Below are 7,667 nucleotides of genomic sequence, written 5' to 3' on the forward strand. Positions count from 1 at the left end.
TGTATTATTTTTCATGTAAAATTCTTGAAATTTAAATAGGCTACTCTTGAGTCTAGTTCAGGTTAGTGGCTGCCTCGCAATGGCTGGGTTCATTTAGACATCCATCTATCATACTTTTAATATTGTTTGATAATCTATTTAAGCCACACAGGTGCCAAATAAGCTCATGAACTGTGAGAAATTTCCAAGGTAATGTATAATCATGTCCAACATTGTAAATAAATACAAAATTGACTTTATAAACTGTTGTCAGCTGTGGAGTCAACACTAATGACAAATCTTAAAATAATCTTTGGCAACCATCTAAAACAAATTTATATTATTTACTGCTACAAAATGTTTAGTGAATATGATTTTTATATTCTGGCATTATCTTATTTGTGTTTTATATACTTTCAGCTGAGTATTTTAGTTTTGTTTTTTTTTTAATGTTGAGAGTGAGAGAGAGTGTGTGTGTGGAGAAGGGGCAGAGAGTGAGGGAGAGAGAGAATCGGAAGCAGGCTTTATAGCCAGCTTGGAGCCTGAGTCGGGGCTCAATTTCAGGACACTGAGATTATGACTTGAACTGAAATCAAGAGCCGACGCTTAACGGACTAAGCCACCCAGGTGCTCCTATTTTAGGTTTAATATCAATGTCATTTAGCAGATAAAAATGATGTATTTAAAAAAAATGTATTTATACTAATAATGAAGAGATTTTTCTGAAGCTGAAAAAACAAGCTCTCTCCCCATCTCTCTAGCATTGAATGTATAAGATATTTCTTAAGAGATAGAAGACATTCTTCTTTTAGAAAATAATGATACAGTCTTGATGGAGTAAAGAGTTGATATTAGTGAAAATTAATTAGTACAGACTGTGTTTCCTGCACTGGCTTAAATTTATTTGGAAGAGCAAGTCTTCTCTTCTGTCTATATTGGAAGTTTTTCTTTCTCGTTTTCTCTTACTCTTTCTGGCTATGCTTATGGGATGACAACACATCTAGTTGAAACGTGAAAATTTGGAATAGCCCATATTTTTTTATATCTTTGTATCATCCATATTTGATTACTTCTCATATGGATCTTGCTTTATGTTTCATTTTTACAAAGAGTTTTAAGCTTAACTCTGGAGTAGGTATTATTTTCATATTATATAGCTAAGGAAACAATAGTTGTGTCTTTTACCCTTTTTAAATACTGGCGTGTCAATATTTTCTTCATGGCGGTGCTTTATGTACTTTATATAGGTACATGTATACAAATTTAAAAATTAAGATATATATATCTTGATATTAAATAAAAAATAATTAAGATCTGTATACATATTTATATATATACATGCACAATAAGAAGAAGAAATTGTAAGCAACTTTATTACAATAATTTAGCAACTTCTATGAAATGAGAAAATTCCTTAAAAATCAAATTACCAAGGGGCGCCTGTGTGGCTCAGTCAGTTAAGCATCTGACTTTGGCTCAGGTTATGATCTCTTGGTTTGTGAGTTTGAGTCCTACTTCAGGTGAGCACGAGCTCCACTTCAGGTGAGCCCTGCTTCTCTCACTCCCCCTCTCTCTCTGCCCCTCATGGGAATCTCTCTCTCTCTTTCTCACTTGCTTCTTCTCTCTCTCTCTCTCAAAAAAAATTGACTTACCAACACTGACATAACAAGAAATAGACAAATCAGAATAGTCCTATGTCTGTTAATGTAATCAAACCCATAATTTAAAACTTCTCCAAAAGAAAACTACAGGCCCAGAATGGCATCATCAGGGAAGACTGATAAATTGGACATCATTAAAATTAATAACTTGAATTAGTTAAAATATTTATATTATAAATAACTTGTATATGTACATAATATTATATATATGTAGAAAACTAATATCTAACTCTTATTGCCTCTTACCCCCTCTCCATCTTTCTTTCAGGCATCTATTAACTAACATATTTTCATTGTTAAGATTTTTCAGGACACTGCAATCTGAACCTATATCCTCTATGCTTTATTTAAACATTGTTTCTAAAATTGAAAAGTAATAGAGTGCTCATAATGTAGTAGTATGTATGTATTTTTATCTGAAGAACCAAATAGTATGATTTGATGCACAGAGAAAGAAATAACTCTGTCACTAAAAAATATCAAACTCAGATTCTTTTTCTTTTGTTTGTATTTCATATCATCAAGTGCTCAAAATCATTTCTCAATTTTGTTTCCTGTTTGAATTATAACTTTTTTACTAACCTTTCCTCTCCCCTGAAGTTTTCAGTCATCTCTATTCTTACTGACATGAGAAACATGCTTACATCATGTCAGTAAGAAGTTTAAACTTCTTAATCATGCCATTTGTCTTGAAGTTCTTCCAAAAATTCTGCTACTTGGAGTTGTGACTTGCAGTTTTAATTTGGTCTAACTCATTTCTTGACTTGCTGTAGAAATCCTATAATTTGTTTTCACTGTACCCTATATCTTGAAACATATATATATATATATATATATATATATATATATATATGTATATATTTTAAGATAGATGTCATCTTGGGAACATTTTGTACTTTTCTGGAGAACATCTTCAGTAGATTTTTTTTTTCCTAGAAAAAAACATAAACAGGTTTCTCAGGCTTTTGTATATTAGGGAATATCTTTATTTAGTCTCTAGTTTATTGTTGCCTCAAAGTGAGTAGAATCAGTCTCCCACATGAAATTGGTTTAAATGTTGAGAGCGATGATGTCCTACACTCACCAATATGGTGGGAAACATTTATTTCTCACATAATGAAGCTTTCTGAGGAAATAGCAGGACAGATACCCAAGCCAGTCGGAAGTGTCTTGAGTGAAAGTTACAGAGTAAGGCCATAGTGAAGGTGTGAACATCTTGCCAGTGCCAAGGGAGGTAGTGCTTAGTCCTGTTTATAGGTTTGCCTGGATATGGGGCCAGGAGGGGGTATGGGAGAGAAAGAAGGGTGAAGACTGAAAACTATCAGGAGTAAAATGTCAAGAATGGAGTCAGATTCTTGTCGTATCCTCATACTAAAATAACAGTTTACCTGAATGTACAACTTTACATTGAAAATCATTTGCCTATTGAACCTTAAATATATTGCTACATTTTCTAAGCATCTGCTACTGATGAAAGTCTGATGATAATTTCTTTATTGATGAAATACTTGTATTTTTCTCATAGAAACTTAGTAGATCCATTTGGGATTCTCAGAATTCTGAAACTTCACTATAAAGTGCTAAGGTATAGGTATTTTTTTCCATTCATTTTGTTTGACACTTGGTGTGATTCCTTTCAGTTTGGTACTTATGCTGTATTTCAGTTCAGAGGAAAAATTTCTGTCAGTTTTTTTGGATTTTATTCTCCTGTTTGTTTTCTCTCTTCTCTCTAGAGATCTTCTAGGGCCAGATTTCATGCCCACTGGATATGTCTGTTATTTCTCTGAACTTTTATATTTATATCTCTGCTCTTTGTTGTGTAAGTTTACCTCCACTCTTTAGCCCTCCTAGTATGAAAAATTTGACAGTCTTATGTTGAAATTGCAAGAATTCTTTCAAGTTATCTGGTTCTTCCCTTTTCACAGTAACCTGTTCTTGTTTTATGGATAAACTTCCTTATGAATCTTTGAGGATATTGCATCAGTTGTAAGTGTGTTTGGCCATAAGCAGTAGAAAATCCAACTATAGTAGCTTAATAAACAAAGGGGTTTATTTGTCCCTTGAAGCAAGAATCTGGGGATAGGCAGACTGAAGTTGATCTAGTAAAGAGAATCTCTCCATTTTAGGGCTCTGCCATGTTTAACATGTGGACCTCTTTCCTCATGCTTATCTCTTCATGGTCATAAGGGAGGTACTACACTTTTAGACATCTTTTCACATTCCAAAGAGCAAGAAGTGATAAAGGCAAATGACTGAACTGAATCTATAATTTTTCTTTATCTAAAAAATAACTATTTAAAAAAACTCCCCTTAAGGCTAAATGGGTGTGTGTGGTAGGGGGGACAAACAAAAGACTCCCCAGAAAGTTCTACTCCATGACTTATATATCACTGTCCAGAACTGGGCCACATGGCTGCCACAGACCAATAATTGGAAGGTTTTTAAAAGAAGGAATGGCAGGGTGCCTGGGTGGCTCAGTCAGTTAAGCATCTGACTCTTGATTTCGGCTCAGGTCATGATCTCACAGTTTATGAGATCAAGCCCCACATCAGGGCCTGCTTGGGATTGTCTCTCTCCCCTACCCCTTACTCTGCCCCTCCTTGCTCATGCTCTCTTTCTCTCTCAAAATAAATAAACTTTAAAAATATATAAAATAAAACATAAAAGAAGGAATTGCAAATGGGACTCTGTTAACTAACCAACAGTGTCCAGCAATGACATTAATTGGAATTTTAATAAATGTTCTACTCTTTTAATTGTCTCTTTTACTCTATTGCTGTTTCTCAAGTAACTAGTCGTACTTGGTGCTACTTGTAGCTAAAGGATTAGCTTGAGAAAGTTTTGTCTCTTTTCAAATTATTTTTCTTATTTCATGTATTTATCATTTATGCTAAAGTTAAGATTTTTTCAAGTTTTGTCATGTTTATTCCAGCATTTGTCAGTTTGAAAACTTTATTACTTTATTACCTTAGATGGTGGGGCTATAACAGTCACAATTCTCCGAGTCCTGTATGAGGAAAACTTCTGACTTTACCTGATTACCATAGCAAGCTCTCTCTTTAATTAGATGGAAATTGGTCAGCTCTTCACCATGTGCCCTCTCCACTCTTCACTGTGGATATGTGATCTTGGTTCCTATTTAACTCTGGATCTTTGCCAAAAAAATTTGAAATGAACCAGAACAGCTCATTTTCCAAAGTTTGCAAAAAGTTTAACTTACATTTGTTTTCATTATTTTCCTTTTTTCATGGGCTTCTGGGAAGAATCTGCTTTGGGTTTTGAGTTTTGAGGGGAAGGGAGGAAAAAGAAATAAAAAATATTATGGAATTGGGCCAAAAGAATAAAAAAAGGTAAGGGTATTCTTATTGAAAGTTTTGCCTCCTTGAAATTAGTATTGTTTTACAAGTATGGGTATTAATTTTGTTTTTATTATCCTTAAGCTTTACTGGTTCATAAAATCTGAAGTAAATTTAGAATAATAGGAAGAAATTGAATTAATCCTACACATAACAAGACAGGAACTGAGATATAATTGAAGGTGGAGCATGGGAGGAGAGACGATGGTTGTTAGAAGAGAAGCTCCAACATTTTTGAGCCTGTGCTAGAAGGTGGGGGGGGACCATATTAAGACAATCTTGATCATAGAAGCTCAGTAAACATGTATGCCTAAGGTAGATTTGAATGAACATTTAGACTTTGAAATGTTTATCTAAGTGGTGAAATCCATAAGCTTTTTGTAGGATAAGCCTTAGAATTCACCCAGATATGGTACCTATATAGTCTGGATTGATTGGGATAGTTTTGATTTCGTATGTATTATTTTCACCGAAATATTTTGTTAAATATAACTGATTACATTTAATGTGTATTCACAAAAGATGTTACATATCAACATTTATTTTAAAATATTTTGTCAAGTTATGTACACATAGACCAAGTGACTACTGGAAGAACAAAAAAATGTGAACTTACATTCCAAAGATTATTCAAGTTCACTTGACAGCAGAGGCAGGGTTTAGGAAGGGAAAGAATTAATGTTTGAGCAACTACTTTGTGTTAGCGACATAGGAGGCCATTTATATACATCATCATTTTTAATCTTACAACTTTTGAAATATCTGTATTTTAAGTGTAAGAAATCTGAGAACATAAGTAAGTTATTCAAAGTCAGAGTTAGGTCAAGAGGTATATTAATTTGCTAGGGCTATCATACAAAATACCACAGGCTGAGTGAGTGGCTTAAACAACAGGTTCTGGAGGTTGGTAGTCCAAGATCAGGGTGTTGGCGTGATTAGTTTTTTGTTTTTGAGACTTCTCTTCTTGGTTTGCAAATGCTGCCTTTATCTGGTGCCTTCTCGCCATATTCTCAGATGGTCTTTCCTTTGTGGGTGCATACCCCTTGTGTCTGTGTGTGTGTATAAATTTCCAATTATATGAACACCAGATTGCATTAGGGCCCACCCTAATGGTTTAATTTTAACTTGATCAAGTCTTTAAAGGCCAAATACAGTTAAATTTGAGATATTGGGGATGAGGACTTCAACATAAGACTTTTGGGGGGATGCAGTGTAGCTCATAACAAGGGGACAAATGTATTTGGGAATTGTGAAATGGTCATCAGTCGTGAAGGTTTTCTTTCTTTTCTGGTCTCCTCATGTTGTGCAATATAGAAGGAACACACGGCTGGAGGGCACATGAATTCGCAACCATTTATCCAGCATACGTGTAGCCCGAATACAGAAATGGGTCCAGCTGGGGTGGGTAGAGAGGACTGCCATACTCAAAAGCCTTATGCTAGAATATTTAGCCCAGGGGGAATCTAGAAAATACTTAGTCTGAGCTCTTCCCTTTACAAATAACGAAACAGAAGTCCAATTATGAAATGACTTCCCGAATATCATAAAATTAGTGGTGTAACAGAGCTAACATTTTTTTTTTTAATTTTTTTTTCAACGTTTTTTTTTTTATTTATTTTTGGGACAGAGAGAGACAGAGCATGAACGGGGGAAGGGCAGAGAGAGAGGGAGACACAGAATCGGAAACAGGCTCCAGGCTCTGAGCCATCAGCCCAGAGCCTGAGGCGGGACTCGAACTCACGGACCGCGAGATCGTGACCTGGCTGAAGTCGGACGCTTAACCGACTGCACCACCCAGGCGCCCCCAGAGCTAACATTTTTATAAGCTATGGTGTGCTATTCACTGAGAATATATTCAGTGAATAAATACAAACATACTCATTTACGTGTACATATATGTAAATATATAGTATATAAAAATAAAATGTCTTCTAATTCCTAAAGTGATTTTTTTTTTTTTTAAGAAAAACACAGGACTTTATTATTCCCATTACAGAGGGCAGGTCTTCGCAGGATGACAGCGGGGACGAGGCCCCTACTTGCCAGCGATGAGCGGGTTCCGCAGGATCAAGATGACAGACGGAGTCCCCGCGCAGGAACATCTTGGAGATGTGGCGGTCCTTGTTGACTGGCTCGGACTTCTTGCCCTTGTCGCTCTTGGGGACCTCGGTCCACATCTCCTTCACATTCTCCAGCACCATGTTGCAGTGCCTGTCGAAGGCCTTCGCACGGCCCAGGAGCTTCTTGTTGCGGCAGTTGATGAGCACTTGGGTGTTGTTCTTGACCGACTGTGTGAGCACGGAGAGTGGACCCGTGTTACACTCTTCCTCCTCCCGCTTCTGCAGCTCCTCGGGGGCTATCTCACCCTTGGGCTTGTTAAGGAGGCTCATGGTGGTAGTAGCTGCGCTCCCAGGTCAGTGCCGTCTCCTCCGTGTTGCTGGTGCCTCCCCTTAAAGTGATATTTGAAGGTAGACTTTACTCTCTGCGTTTTACTGATTACAAAAAAAAAAAAAATCCTGCAGCTGAGATTTAACTTTTTTTTAATGGATACACTTTTTTTCTTTCAGCCTTAGTTTTGTTTTTTAAGTGTTTGTTTATTTATTTTTAGAGAGAGAAAGCATGAGCAGGGGAAGAGGCAGAGAGAGAAAGGGAGAGAGGGAGACCCAAGCAG

The 7,667-nt window shown here is 36.2% G+C and overlaps 1 pseudogene; it reads right to left on the reverse strand.

The window, feature by feature from the left end:
- Nucleotides 1–6,943: 6,943 nt before the first annotated feature.
- Nucleotides 6,944–7,422, reverse strand: LOC115527925 (annotated as a pseudogene).
- Nucleotides 7,423–7,667: the final 245 nt, after the last annotated feature.

This window comes from Lynx canadensis, chromosome A1 (genome assembly GCF_007474595.2).
Source record: "Lynx canadensis isolate LIC74 chromosome A1, mLynCan4.pri.v2, whole genome shotgun sequence".
NCBI lineage: Eukaryota > Metazoa > Chordata > Mammalia > Carnivora > Felidae > Lynx > Lynx canadensis.